Below are 15,621 nucleotides of genomic sequence, written 5' to 3'. Positions count from 1 at the left end.
TTGGGTAACGAAACGTCTGCAAAAAAGCAATCAGGCTCAGAGAGCACCAAGGATCCCACAGTCTTTCTCCTCCCCTCCCCTCCTCCCCTCCCCCCTTCCCATTCTTTTTCTCTTCTACTTTGTAAACCCCACTCCCTCCTAGCACTGATGATGTTACCCAGTTGAGTAATGAAACATTTGCAAGAAAACAACCAAGCTCAGAGAGCATCAAAGACCCCACAGTTGTCGTCCTCTCCTCCTCCTCCTCCTCCTTCTCCTCCTCCTCCTCCTTCTCCTCCTCCTCCTCCTCCTCCTCCTCCTCCTCCTCCTCCTCCTCCTCCTCCTCCTCCTTCTGCTCCTCCTTCTCCTCCTCCTCCTCCTCCTCCTCCTCCTCCTCCTTCTCCTCCTGCTCCTCCTCTCCTCCTCCTCCTCCTCCTCCTTCTGCTCCTCCTCCTCCTCCTCCTCCTTCTGCTCCTCCTCCTCCTCCTCCTCCTGCTCCTCCTTCTCCTCCTCCTCCCTCCTCCTCCTCCTCCTCTGCTCCTCCTTCTCCTCCTCCTCCTTCTCCTTCTCCTCCTCCTCCTCTCCTCCTCCTCCTTCTGCTCCTCCTTCTCCTCCTCCTTCTGCTCCTCCTCCTCCCTCCTCCTTCTGCTCCTCCTTCTCCTCCTCCTCCTTCTGCTCCTCCTCCTCCTTCTCCCTCCTTCTCCTCCTCCTTTCTCCTCCTCCTCCTTCTGCTCCTCCTCCTCCTTCTCCTCCTTCTCCTCCTCCTCCTCCCTCCTCCTTCTCCTCCTCCTCCTCCTTCTGCTCCTCCTCTCCTCCTCCTCCTCCTCCTCCTCCTCTCTCCTCCTTCTGCTCCTCCTTCTCCTCCTCCTCCTCTGCTCCTCCTCCTCCTTCTGCTCCTCCTTCTCCTCCTCCTCCTTCTGCTCCTCCTTCTCCTCCTCCTCCTCCTTCCTCCTCCCTCCTTCTGCTCCTCCTCCTCCTCCTCCTCCTCCTCCTCCTCCTCCTCCTCCTCCTCCTCCTCCTCCTCCTCCTCCAGCCCCACTCTTTTCTAGCACTGATGATATTACCTAGTTTGGTACTGAAACATCTGCAAGAAAACAAGCTCAGAGAACATCAAGGAACCCACAGTTCTCCTCCTCCTCCTCTCCCTCCCCCTACCTCCATCCATCCATCCATCCATCCATCCATCCCTTCTCCTCCTTCTCCTCAATCCATCCCTCCTCCTACCTCCATCCATCTATCCATTCTCCTCCTCCTCCTCCTCCCTCCCATTCTCCTTCTCCTCTACTTTGTAAACTCCACTCCTTCTTAGCACTGATGATGTTACCTAGTTGGGTAACGAAACGTCTGCAAAAAGACAACCAAGTTCGGAGAAGCATCCATGACCCCACAATTCAACCCTGAGCTACAAATATTCTCGTCCGCCAGTACTATGCAAATAGGATTGTGCCATGAACTTGAACCATTGTGTGTTTAATTCAAATTTTGGTACAGTGAGCTCTGTTCTTACCTATGGATAGTCCTTAAATTGGGGCGTTCTTAACTTGAGGACTAGCTGTATTTTAATCTGAAGGGGCTTTAAAAAAAAAAAAGCAGTACCCTGGGTAGCAAATGAACAAATTAGGTTTTTTTTTCTGCATGTGTCAAGATAATGGTTTTTCTTCTCCCCCCAATCTCTCCTTTTAGAGGAGACCAGACTGCTGCTGATTTTTTTTCCCTCCAAGCCCTAAAAGTTAGTTGACCTTACAGCTGAACTCGGCTTTAACATAAATAAGTTTCTTGAGGTGGTTTCAAAGCCAGACCCCCCCAAAAAAATCTGGAAGATATTAATTCTTCTGTGTTTGAAGGAAGTTGCAAATCCCTGGATAATTCTAGAAGCTGTTTTCCAGCCAGGCATTGTAGTAGACCGTGGCTTTCTTATATGTCTCCTAAGGGTTTGTTGGTCCTGCTTTCTCTCTTTTGAAAAGGTAATTAGTAAAATAATGCACAATTAACTCAACCGTGAAGTATGATGCCCCTGTACACCATTAAGATCAGCTCTCTACAGTGACAATGGTGTCCGAGTTTGCTAACATTCATGTTGCTTTTTAAATGATGAAATTGGGCAGGAAAATGTATTATTTATATCTGACGCTTTATACACAGTTTGCATTTTGTTTGTCCTCTCACCAAGCCCACAACAGGTCCTCGAGTTACGACCAGAATTGACCCCCCCCCCCCAAATTTCTGTTACTAAGCGAGGCAGTTGTTAAGTGAGCTTTGCCCCATTTTACGACCTTTCTTGCCACGATTGTTAAGTGAAGCACGGCAGTCATTAAGGTAGTAACCGGGTCGTTAAGCAAATCTAGCTTCCCCGTGGACTTTTCTGGTTCGAAGGTCGCAAGGGGATCACGTGACTCCGGGACGCTGCCACCCGTCATAAATACGAATCAGTTGCCAAGCGTCTGAATTTTGATCACACGACCATGGGGAGGCTGCAACGGTCGTAAGGGTGAAAAATGGCCACAAGTCACCTTTTTTCAGTTATGTTGTAACTTTGAACGGTCACTAAATGAAGTGTTGTATGTTAAGGACTACCTCTAAAGGATTCCTTTTGGATAGATATTAGGATGTGAACGTGCAATCCTTTCTAGATTCAGAAATGTCACAGAATTTGAGACAGCTTTCTTGCAAGTAACTAATTCTAGTAAGTAATTTCCCTACTAGACAGTGATCGGATTCTATTAAGCAATACTAAATTAGAATTTGATTTCAAAAAATACTTTATCTTTAGATCATTCTTGCCTAACTGGATGCCCTCCTATTCTATTGGCTTGCAAATCTCAAGATAAACAGTAGATGGAAGAGAAGAGAAGAGAAGTGAAGAATAGAATAGGAATAGGAATAGAATAGTAGAGGAGAAGAGAGAATAGGATACAATAGAATAGAATAGAATAGAAGAGGAGAATAGAGAAGAAAAGAGAGAATAGAATAGGATAGAAGAGAATAGAATAGAAGAGAGAATAGGATAGGATAGAATAGAATAGGATAGAATAGAATAGAATAGAATAGAATAGAATAGAATAGAATAGAATAGAATAGAATAGAATAGAAAGTAGAGGAGGAGAAGAAAAGAGAGAATGGAATGGAATGGAATGGAATAGCAGAGTTGGAAGGGACCTTGGAGGTCTTCTAGTCTAACTCCCTGCTTAGGCAGGAAACTTTATACCATTTCAGACAAGTGGTGATAACTATGATGGTAGGATATAAAAGGAATTAAAATGCCATTTAACAATTTTAGGGTTAATCATCAAGGGGTAGCTGGTTTAAATTCAGTAGTCCATCTGCCTTGCTTTTTATTATTGAACTATATTGGATTTTGGTGTTTGTTTGGTTATTATCAAATTTATTTGTCGCCCATCTAGCGATTCAGGCGACTCTGAGCTACTTACATCAAAGCAAAACAAACATGCAATTATTATAAATATAAAAATGCCTTAAAATGACAGAAATTAAAACCAACTCAAAAAACAAGGATTTGGAGGGGAGGAATTAGGGGTTTTTTCTGTGTTCGTGAAACATTTTCACGGCACAGAGGAAGTCTTGATTTCTTTACCGGAGAGACTGAAATAAATGCTCTTGATATCAATTTAGAGCTTTTGATGTTTGACGATACGTTAGGAAATAAACAAAGCCCCCTTTGAGGAAATGACTGATGTGACACAAAAGATAAATTGCTTTTGAAAGGCAAAAACTCACGAAACAATTAATATATGCAGTGCGATTGTTTTTGAGATTCAAAAGACATACAGAAATTTTTACTATACTGCGCCATTTGTGTACTTTTTCTTTCTTTCTTTTTTCTTTTTTTAGAAAGGAGGAACTTCGTAACTTGGGAACTTGCCAGCATTCTCTGATTAAAAACAACACTCCAAAGTGTATTTGACGTGATTAAACAGGACATGATATTTAGGATTCATTTAGCACTAACCGAGCCTCTCAAATACCCCCAGAAGCTCAGGACTTGTTACTCTTCAGGATGACAGGCTTCCGGAGATCCGGTTTTTAGGCAGGTGGTCTGAATGGCCAGCTGATGTCAATCAGGGTGGGGGTGCCGATTACCCAGAAACACAAACTCTGGTTTGCATTACTAGGAGCTGTGAGAGGGAGCAAAAAGCTGGTGAGATGTGATAGTTTAAACCAGGGGTGTCCAACCTTGGCAACTTTAAGCCTGGAGGACTTCAACTCCCAGAATTCCCCAGCCAGCTTTGCTGGCTGGGGAATTCTGGGAGTTGAAGTCCTCCAGGCTTAAAGTTGCCAAGGTTGGACACCCCTGGTTTAGAGTGTTGGTATTTAAGAATGAAGAGACCAGGAGACTTTAGCCAGAGGACCTTTTTTCATCCCTGGACAAGAAATCAAAGATGCCAACCCGTGTTTTATTTGTACACTGCCCAGAGTCCCTCTGTGAGTGAGGGGGGGGGGCGCAGTTTCTAAAATAGACAGAGATGATAGAGATAGAGATAAATAGACAGACAGACTGGCTGATGGACGGACAGACGGGCTGACTGATGAACTTTAAACAGAGATTATAAGGGTGGACGGACGGACGGACAGACAGACAGACCATAGTTTATAATGAGATGATGGATGGGTGGATGGATATTATACATAGAAAATAAATGAAAGAAAGAAGGAAAGTATTGATAGAAAGATAGAGAGATAATAGAGGCAAGAAAGATAGAAAATAGATAGCTGAAGGGAAAAAAAGGAAAGAAAGAAAATAGATAAAAAGTTAGATGAAAGAAAGAGAGAGAAAGAGAGGAAGAGGGAGATACTGGATCACATGGTAGATTATGGCCTGTAGCCTTTCTGTGAAAAGACGCACATTTTGCAGTGCACTTATTGGGCTGGAGGGTCTTAAAACTATTTGACTCAATTCCCCCCTTTTCTGGTCTCGAATAATATGACTTATTTTTTATTTATTAGATTTTTATCTTACTGTTTGTGAGTAACTCAAGGTACCCAATTCTGTGAGGTGCATTGGGCTGAGAGAGAATGACTGACCCAAAGTCATCCAGATGGCTTTCATACCTAAGGCAGAACTAGAACTCACAATCCCTTCCTTCCTTCCTTCCTTCCTTCCTTCCTTCCTTCCTTCCTTCCTTCCTTCCTTCCTTCCTTCCTTCCTTCTTACCTACCTTCCTTCTTTTTAATATTGTAACCCATTCAACATATTGTGTCCCTGAACACCCCGTGTATTCTTGCTTACAATACGGTGTTTGATTCGGTTAACTTCTATTTCTCAGACTTTTATTTCAAAATCCACAAATGCCGCTAAAGTGCTTGTTTTCTTATCTTGAGAATGATAACTGTAGAAATAGTGCATTTCCCATTTGTCAGCAGGGTAGCCTTTTTTCTTTAAAAAAAACAAACCTTTTCCCCCCCCACTACACAAGTCAGAAACGGAGCCTGCTTCTCCTCCACAGGGTGTACAGGCATTCATTTCGCGCCGAGGATAATGGCTCCGGAGCGATAAAATTGTTGTTTAAATCAAATATCCATGACTTGAAGTCAAATATGCCAAATGAATTGGATGGATGGAGAAAAGAAATAGTTTGAATCAATATACAAACATTGCCGTTCAGTTAAGGTGAGCCATTGTGTTGCTGTAAATGGGAAGAATATATTGAATTTATGCACACATGATTGACTTTTTATACAGCAGGTTCAGGTTAAACATTGTGAATGTAGCCTATGAATAGAGCTAACATTTTCATAAGAAGCTGTAATGAAAATGAACAGAGTTCCATTTTGGCTGATAGCGAAGAACATTTGATAGTCTAAAGCATGAAATATGTTTAGCGCCTGGGTTTTGTTAGGCTTGACAGAAGCTTAAAAGTGGGACCACCTGACTGCTCTATAAGGGCTAATTCTATAGCCGATGACAGCCTCAAGGATACAACTTGACACCTGACCACAGTTTATGCCATAGAGCACACGGCAAAGGTCTTCTGTAGCTGGCGGTTTGTTTGTTTATTCCTTTAAAACATTTATTTAGCCACCCTTCTTTCAACCAAGTCTGGACGGTTCCCAATCAGGACTCTAAAAGACATGTAAAATCGTGATAAAGCTGTAAAACTCAACTAATTAAACCATTTAAAAACCTCAAAAATCAGTTCTAGTGTGCAATTATCTAGCCTTCTTCCAACACTTGGAGAAAAAGCCAAGAGGTGGGGGTTCTCTCTCTCCCTCTCTCTCCCTCTCCCTCCCTCCCTCCCTCCCTTCCTTCTTTTCTTTCTTTATCTCCTTCCTTCTTTCCTCCCTTTCTTTTCCTCTCCTTCCTTCCTTCCTTCCTTCCTTCCTTCCTTCCTTCCTTCCTTCCTTCCTTCCTTCCTTCCTTTCTGTCTCCCTTCCTTTCTTTCCTTCTTTCTTTCCTCCCTTTTTTCCTGCCTTCCTTCCTCCCTGTTTCTTTTCCTCCCTCTTTTCTTCCTTCCTTCCTTCCTTCCTTCTCTCTTCCTCTCTTTTTCTTTCTTTTTCTCTTTTTCTTTCTCTTCTTTCTTTCTTTTTTCTTTCTTTCTTTTTTTCTTCCATCAGATGGCAAAATTTAGGGGGAGGGACTACTAGGATCATGCCCGGCCCATCTGACCTGGTCGGATGGGTTTGATGTCCTTAAGAAAAGCAGTCCCACAGATAACCTGGCCCTGTGGTGTAGAGGGTTTTTAAATGTGATGTCAGTCGCTTTTTTCAGTGCCATCGTAACTTCGAACAATCACTAAACAAATGGTTGTGAAGTCGAGGACCACCTGTAATTCTTTTTTTAAAAATCCCCTTGAACCCAGCCTTGTACTATATGAACTATGAACAGCAGAGCCATATGTGTGGCAGATGCCCTGTACCTAAAAAAAGAATGAGAAAAGGATATAAGTTGCAGGCCAATATCCCAGACCCTCTTCAAAAACCTTCCATTAAGGCCCCAGAGTCACCCCAGATTTACTATTTTTAACGTGACAAAAGAGGAAACCCTATCAATGGCTGGAAGAGTAATCGGGTTAACGGGGCTTAATTAGCATTCCGCTTAAATCAAATTTAGCTTTGTCCTGGTTCTGCCAACCTTGGGGAGCATAATCCAGAGCATGCCATTCAGTGGTTCAGTGTGGTCTGGGGAAAATGGAAAGGAATCTAAAAACCTGTGAACTTCCACTCCCAGAATTCCCCAGCCAGCAAAGCTTGTGGACTTCAACTCCCAAAATTCTGGGAGTTGAAGTCCACAAGTCTTAAAGGTGTCAAGATTGGACATCCCTAGTCTAAGGTGTGCATAATATACATAGTATATCGATTCTTAACAAGAAAAGGTAGATAGATGGATCTACCTGGATGTAGGAATAGAACAGTAGGCTCCATAAAATAAAAAATTAAATGTGCAGTGTTTGATAATTTGATCTTTGCAGCATTTCCTGTTTTGGCATTGAGTTTCTTTTTCTTTTCTTTTTTTCTTTTTTTTCCCCACCACATTGATCCTCCTTTTCCAGGACTGTTTGCTTAAGTTTTCCTTAAGCTGCTTTGTTGCTTCCTGAGCATGTTTTTATTTGTTTTGTTTATTGAACGCATTTGCTGTCCATCTCACCCCAAGATACTTGGGTACCACTTCCAACATCCCCTGTGAGGTCCTTGGTGCACTCTGAGCTTGGTGGTTTTCTTAAAGACATTTCACGACCCAACTAGGCAACAGCATCAGTGGCAGAAGGCCATGTTGGAAGCAGCAGCACCCTCACCTCGCATACAGCCTGTGTCGGACCCCAAGAGCCTCCCCTGCGGCATCCCTGCACTCCCTGACCGGGAATCCTTCCACATAACCTGCGATCCTCAATTAATGACAACAAAAGCAGAGTATAAGGGTTACAATTGTTGAGTGATGTCACATGACATCTTGGTTTATGTCTGAATCACTTAATGATGGACATTCCGGTCCAGTTGTGGTCATAAGTTGAGAACTAACTTTAGCCTTTTTTTTTGGTAAATCAGATTCTGGCTTCCTCATAATAACACTTTCTGAAATATTGCTATAAAGTTTTTTTTTATTAGAGTACTTTAACTTTGAATTAAATCCCTAGGAACTATTTCTTGTAGAATCTGATTTTTACAGCCCTGAGTACAACTGGGTCATTTTGAAACTTGATTTCAAAATCTCCTTTCCTTTCTCTTGTCTCTCTGTTTCCTTTCTCCCTTCTTTTCCCCTTTCCTTTCTTTCCTTCCTTTCTTTCTCCCTTTCCCCCTTTCTCCCTTCCTTTTTCCTTTCTCCTGGTGACAATTGCAGTTCCAAGAAACATTGGGGTACAATTTTGTAAACGGCATAATGTTTTTAAAAATCTGACCTCTTGTTTTAGTTTTAGTTTTAGTTTTTTTAATCTGAAGTAAACCCAGCAGGGGAACAACATTTGCATAGCAAAGGAGATTCAGTGCCTAAGTCATCCAGATTCTGTGTAGGTATGGAAACTTCCCTTGAATAAACACCAGCTGGAGAAATTCTTCCGATCCGGCAATTACACAGCGCCCTTCTTTCTAAGCGCTCCGATGGATACAGAAGTGATCTAGTTTCAGCCGAAAGTGCATTCTTGATAGGAATCCCATCAGGAGTCCCCAAATTGGGACTTGACACATTGACTTCCTGTTAGGGAAAAACATATTCATGAGGGCGCAATCAGCCATGAAACGGAGTGTGTATCGGTCTTCCGGCACCATTTTCATCCTCCGGTTAGAGAGGTTTAGCTGAAGCATCCATATTGATGCTTTAGTTAGAATCCCAGGTGAGTCAGAATTAACACAGTTCTTGAAACTGATACAGAGAAGTATTAGCCCCGCCTGCGCTGTTCTTTTATTCGATTTTTTTTTTTTTTTTTGCTTTAATCATCTGCCCCTGAGAGGCAGCTGGCTCTCCCGCTCCCCACATATGGTTTATGTGTTCATTGCCTTCCTCATGCAAAATACACTGGCTTGAAGTTGGGCTGTGTGTTGGAAATAACAGTTGGCGCATTGTAGCGGCCGCAGCTGCTTTGCTCTCAGTGGGGAGACCAAGGAAGCAGCATTAAAAGCTCTGCTCCCAGTTATTTCTAAGGCTGAATAATCCGACAGAAGATTTGTAGCTCAGGGGTTGAACTGCGGGTGCTCTCTGAGCTGGGTGGTTTTCTTGCAGACGGTTTCATGAGCTAGGTGACATCTTTCAGTGGTAGAGGGGAATATGGTTTAAAGAATGGAGGAGGAGGGGAAGAAAGAAAGAGTGAAGGTATAAATGGGAAGAAGGAGGAGAAGGAGGAAGAGAGAGAAGAACTGTGGGCTCCTTGGTGCTCTCTGAGCTAGGTGGTTTTCTTGCAGATGTTTTTCACGAGCTAGGTGACATCATCAGTGGTAGAAGGGAATAAGATTTAAGGAACAGAGGAGAAGAGGAAGATAAGGAGAAGAGGAAGAAAGAAGGAAAAGGAATAAAGGGGAGAAGAAAGAGAAGGAGGAAGAGAGAGAAGGAGAAGAACTGTGGGGTCCTTGGTACTCTCTGAGCTTGGTGGTTTTCTTGCAGATGTTTTTCACAAGCTAGGCAACATCATCAGTGGTAGAAGGGAATAAGATTTAAGGAACAGAGGAGAAGAGGAAGATAAGGAGAAGAGGAAGAAAGAAGGAAAAGGAATAAAAGGGAAGAAGGATGAGAAGGAGGAAGAGAGAGAAGGAGAAGAACTGGGATCCTTCTGCTCTCTGAGCTAGATGGTTTAAGGAATGGAAGAGGAGGAGGGAGGAGGAGGAGGAGGAGGAGGAATAATAATAAATCAGGAGAAGGAGGAAGGAGAGAGAGAGGAAGAGGAAGAGAAGGAACTGGGTCTTCTGCTCTGACAGATGTTTAAGAATGGAAGAGGAGGAGGAAGAGAGGAGGAGGAAGAGAGAGAGGAGAAGAACTGTGGGTCCTTGGTACTCTGAGCTTGGTGGTTTTCTTGCAGACGTTTTTCACGAGCTAGGTGACATCATCAGTGGTAGAAGGGAATAAGATTTAAGGAACGGAGGAGATGGGGAAGATAAGGAGAAGAGGAAGAAAGAAGGAAAAGGAATAAAGGGGAGAAGGAAGGGAAGGAGGAGGAGAGAGAAGGAGAAGAACTGTGGGGTCCTTTTGCTCTCTGAGCTAGATGGTTTAAGAATAGAGGGGGAGGCTGTGGTTTTTTTGGTTTTTTTTTTTTTTTTTTTTCTTGCAAACTGCTTTCCCAAGCTAGGTAACAAAACAACATCAGTGGTAGAAGGGAAGATGACTTAAGGAATGGAGGAGGAGGAGGAGGAGGAGGAGAGGAAGAAGAAGGAGAAGGAGAAGGAATAAAAGGGAAGGAGGAGAGAGAAGGAGGAAGAGACGGGGAAGGAGGAGAACTGTGGGGTCTTTGATGCTCTCTGAGCTTGGTGGTTTTCTTGCAGACGTTTCATGACCCAACTATGTATCATCATCAGTGTGGCTGTATCAGTGCCAACACTGAAGATGTTACCTAGTTGGGCAATGAAACCTCTACAAAAAGAATAACCCAGCTCAGAGAGCACAAAGGAGCCCTCAGCTAGATATACTATTTAACAATCCAATAATGCAAAGAACCTCTAGCTATATTTTAGCAGTTGACTTTAGAGTAAGCCATTCATATTGGCCCGCTGTTCCCTCTGCCTCGTCCCCCTCCCCTCCAAAAAATGTGTGCTTTTTGGATAATTTTTCTAACTTTTTCCTTCACTAAAAGTCCAGTTGGCCCCTTTGGGAATTAATAATGAAGATGGGTTATAAAGTTATTATTTGTTTGTTTGTTTGTTTGATGTGTGTGCCATCCATCTCATCTAATAAAACTATTGAAATTCTCAATACATAGATATTTATTCAAATTGAAGACTTACTACTATAGTGGAACCCAAAACTTCAATTGCCAAGCAAGAGCGTTTATGTTAAAATGAATTGTTTCCCATTTTATGACCGTTTTTGGCCGCAAGCAAATCAGTGCAGTTGTTTAGTGAATCATGCAGTTGCTTAAATTAATCTGGCTTCCTCCGTTGACTTTGCTTGTTGGAAGCCAGCTGGGAAGCCTGCAAGTGCAGATAGTCCTTGACTTATGACCACAGTTGAGCCCAACATTTGGGTTGCTAAGCGAGACATAAGTCATAAGTCTAAATGAATGGATGTAAGTCAGGGACTCCCTATATTAGGCTGACCCCATTTACAAACAGACACACACAAACTTTTATTTTGGAGAAAAACCAGTTTTTAAGTGCTGTGAACCAGAACATGCTTTTGAAGTTTAAACACTTCTAATAGCAATATGTCTTCCTCTGGTAATTCCAAAGGAAGCCACCTCATTTAAAACTTTATTTTCTAAGGAAAGCTCTCTGATACCTTATCACATTTCTGAGTTTCACATTGACATGACCTGACATTTCCTTTTTAAAACGCTGCCTTGTTGTACAGATGTTCACATGAGAACTTCTTTGAATGCAGTTTGGAAATTTTATGTCATGCTTCAATCAGATTTTGCGGTTATTATGTAGATGTATATTTCTGACTTTGTGGGGGTTTTCTTCCTTTTTTTTCTTTGCTTTTTTCTTCCTAATAAAGACTATCGTCCTTTCTATTTTTTTCTTGAATAGAAGTCAGTTTTGGTAAATTCATTGGAACTTGTGGCCAGGGACATTTACACAATTAAGGTTCACGCTGACCAGAACAGACAACAATATTAAGTTTTGCTGGCTGGGGAATTCTGGGAGTTGAAGTCCACAGGCCTTAAAAGTGACCACGGTTGACAAAAAAACACTATGCTAGATAACATATCACCTTCTCAAGAACATAATTCTACACCAGAACAGTTCTACATTCCCTTTCCTAATCCTCTGCTTTAAATGGACTTTGGAACATATTTATTCTTGCCATACAGGTAGTCCTTGACTTATGACCACAGCTGGGTCCAAAATTTATGTTGCTAAGCGAGACAATTGTTAAGTGAGTTTTGCCTCATTTTACAATCTTTCTTGCCATAATTGTTCAGTGAATCACTGCAGCTGTTAAGTTAGTTGCACAGTTAAGTGGCTTTCCCATTGAGCTTGCTTGTCAGAAAGTCTCAAAAGAAGATTACAAGACCTTTGGACACTGCAAACCGTCCTAAATATGAACCTGTTGCCAAGTGTCCAAATTTTGATGACGCAACTATGGGGATGTTGCAGTGGTCATAAGTGTAAAAAAAAGTCAAACGGGAAGTCAATGCAGAAGCCAAGATTCACTTAACAATGGTGGCACGATTTTGTTTGTAAGGGGCAGAAACTCCCTTTAGCAGTTGTTTTCCTTAGTAACATTAATGTTGGGCTCAATCGTGGCCGTATGTCAAGGACTACCTATATCTGTGTTGGCGAACCTATGCCACGTGTGCCGGAAGTGGCATGCAGAGCCATTTCCCCCGGCATGTGAGAGGTCGCCTGGAAGAGCCCCACTGTGCATGCATGCGCGTGCCACCGCCCGATAGCTGGTTGTCGGGTATCTGGCGTGCATGCACAGGGGGTGGGGTGGGTGCGCAGGAGACATGAGTGCATGTGCAGATGTGCAGCGTGCGAGGAGGGAGTTGCACGCTCATGCACAAAGACACATGGCGCATGAGGGGGGAATCCCATGTGCAGATGCGCAGTGCGTGAAGGAGTTACGTGCGCATGCGCAAAGATGCAGTGTGTGCGAGGGGAATTGCACACACATGCACAGACATGCGGCACATGAGGGGGGAGTCACGCAGGCGCAAAGACACGCAGCGCGTGAGGGAGGTCACACACGCATGCGCAGGGGGCGTGGTGGGGCCAGCACACATTGCCTTCTGGGTGCTGGCACACGAGCGCGCCCAGGCAAGCGCATTTGCAATTATCAGCTCGGGAGCCGAAAAAGGTTAGCCACCACTGACCTATATTATCGTTTCAGAACAAATCATCGGCATCACAAGTGTTTGTTTTGGTAATTTGTAATACAAAGAGCATAAACGTCTATGTTGTAAATATAAAGATAAATGAATATGTTTGTCAGCCTCCAAGAATCCTTCTTCTGCTTGTCTTTCCGGATGCCATAGAAATGGGGGGAGGAAAGAATAATTGGGCTTCATGGGGAGGTTTAAGTTGGTGAAATGTAAAAGTTGGGATGTTTTCTTGATTATGCTTACTTGCTTACTGCGCAGATGTAGCCTCTTATCTGTCTAGGCCGGGGTATCCAACCGTGGCAACTTTAAGACTTGTGGACTTCAACTCTCAGCAAAGCTGGCTGAGGAACTCTGGGAGTTGAAGTCCACAAGTCTTAACATTGCCAAGGTTGGACACCCCTGGTCTAGGCCAAGGTCAACCATCTTGGCATGCCAGATGTCTGAAACACTACCTGAAGATTCACCCATATGACATTATACACACCTCAGATTGGATGGCCAGTTTGAATTATGGGGGGGTAGGAACAGGGGCTAACTTTCTATATGTGATTTTCGTACCTATTGCCTCAGTTCTTGCATTTCTTCTGATGCTACCACTTCCATTTTCAGTCAAAGTCCTTTTCTCTGCAACCATGGAGTCTAAGGCTTTCTTTCTTGGATTTTGAATGGAACTTCACCCGACAATGTTAATAGCACAAACTTAGCACTGTATGATATAAGTAGCAGGTTATCTGTTTTATGTGGTTTTATTTTATTGTATATATGGCAAAGGCAAATGCCAGGAAAGTCACATCGGGTCCAACATTTTAATATTTATTCAATAAAAATTTTCAGGAAAAAACAACAACATCCAAGTATTTATTTTGACACACGTATGCTAATAGACATGTACACTTATTGCTTATACACATTTACGCCAATTACTTATACTAATGCTAGTTTGGGATAACTGTCAGGGTATTTTGGGGGGGGGGGCGTTAAATGAATAACGATTCCTGAGCCTGATACGCTTTCCTGTGCCAAGAACGAAACAGATCAGTAGTCTGCCCGCAATTTGGGTTTTTAAATTTGCCTGCTGAATGAAGACCAATTTGTACAGATAATTTATTGTGTGCTAAAGCTCTGCTTTTGTGCATTCCATTCCCCTGCGAAGATGAGGCTTCGGATAACCGGCTAGTTTCAGATAATATGGAATCAAATCCCTTAGCGGTCTTTCCTGAAGCAAATCAAGCACAATGTCTATTTTATGTCTGAAGTGGAGATCAGGTTTTGGAGAGCCCCCCCCCCCGAATGCCTCTTTAGAGGAAAAAAAAATATCAGTTCTTTCTGTTCCTTCCTTTTTTTGTTGTTGTTGTTGGGTTGTTGCGTGGCCAGTGTACAGGTAGTCCTCGACTTACGACCACAATAGTGAGAAATTTTGTTAAGTGAGTTTTTTGTCCCATTTTACGGTTTTCCTTGCCCCATTTGTTAAGTGTTAATCGCTCGGTTATTAAATCACGCGACCAGGGGGATGCTACAATGGTCATAACTGTGAAAAATGGTCGTAAGTCTTTTTTTTTTCAGTGCTGTTGTAATTTTGAGTGGTCACTAAACGAAAAAAAGACTTACGATCATTTTTCACAGTTATGAGTTGTAATTTTGAATGGACGCTAAATGAACTGTTGTAAGTGGAGGACTGCCTGCATTTGAGCTGAATTCTGACTCTTCCATTCTCCCCTATGCAAGTACAAGTTACTAACTTAACAACCGCAGTGACTCACTTATCAACGGTGGCAAGGAAGGTCGTAAAATGGGACAAAACTCCTTTAACAGCTGTCTCACTTGACAACAGAAATCTTGGGCCCAATTGTGGTCATATGTCGAGGACTACCTGTATTTGCCCACCTAAAAACAAAATCCTATTTAGTCTGTGTTCCAATAGTTATATACCGGTAAGTCATTAGTCAAAATGTCTAGCAACACCTTGTAGTTTCTAGAAAGCAAAACTATCCAGGATTTCTCCTTGGCCTAATTCTGTAGAAATCACCCTCCCTTCTGTGTCCCCTCCTTCCCAACCATGATCAAATAAGGGACTCCTTATAACCTGGCTTAGCCCTTTTAAGCTTCTTCTGCACCTTTCTATTCACCCCCCAAAAAGGCACAGCATAAAACATTCTCATGTCAGGTTAATTTTCTGCATGGCCGGATCCACTAAACTCCTATTCCTTCCTTCCTTCCTTCCTTCCTTCCTTCCTTCCTTCCTTCCTTCCTTCCTTCCTTCCTTCCTTCCTTCCTTTCTTTCCTTCTCCCTCCTCCCTCCCTCTGTCCTTCTTCTCTCTCCCTTCCCTCCTTTCCTTGTTTCTATCCATCCATCCAGCTCTTCCTTCTTTCCTTGTTTCCATCTATCCATTTCCTTCCTTCCTTCCTTCCTTCCTTCCTTCCTTCCTTCCTTCCTTCCTTCCTTCCTTCCTTCCTTCCTTCTTTCCTTTCTCCCTCCCTCCCTTCCTCCCTCCCTCCTCTGTCCTTCTTCTCTCTCCCTTCCCTCCTTTCCTTGTTTCTATCCATCCATCCAGCTCTTCCCTTCTTTCCTTGTTCCATCTATCCATTTCCTTCCTTCCTTCCTTCCTTCCTTCCTTCCTTCCTTCCTTCCTTCCTTCTTTCCTTTCTCCCTCCCTCCCTTCCTCCCTCCCTCCCTCTGTCCTTCTTCTCTCTCCCCTTCCCTCCTTTCCTTGTTTCTATCCATCCA

At 43.1% G+C, this 15,621-nt stretch overlaps 1 protein-coding gene and 1 long non-coding RNA gene across 3 annotated transcripts in view; both read left to right on the top strand.

The window, feature by feature from the left end:
• The window catches only part of TAF3 (TATA-box binding protein associated factor 3), a 177,768-nt gene that overhangs the window by 61,448 nt on the left and 100,699 nt on the right, over positions 1–15,621 (top strand). The gene's annotated exons all lie outside the window — the stretch shown is intronic.
• LOC148130255 (uncharacterized) lies at positions 7,959–9,398 on the top strand. Its single transcript, XR_015750226.1, has 2 exons — positions 7,959–9,162; positions 9,343–9,398. It is a non-coding gene; the product is annotated as an uncharacterized LOC148130255 (long non-coding RNA).

Source organism: Notechis scutatus, chromosome 6 (genome assembly GCF_049901735.1).
Source record: "Notechis scutatus isolate UNSWTSFEM ecotype Mainland chromosome 6, rNotScu1.2, whole genome shotgun sequence".
NCBI lineage: Eukaryota > Metazoa > Chordata > Lepidosauria > Squamata > Elapidae > Notechis > Notechis scutatus.
Note: the sequence above shows the minus strand (reverse complement) of the source record. Positions and strands in the feature narration are given on the sequence as shown.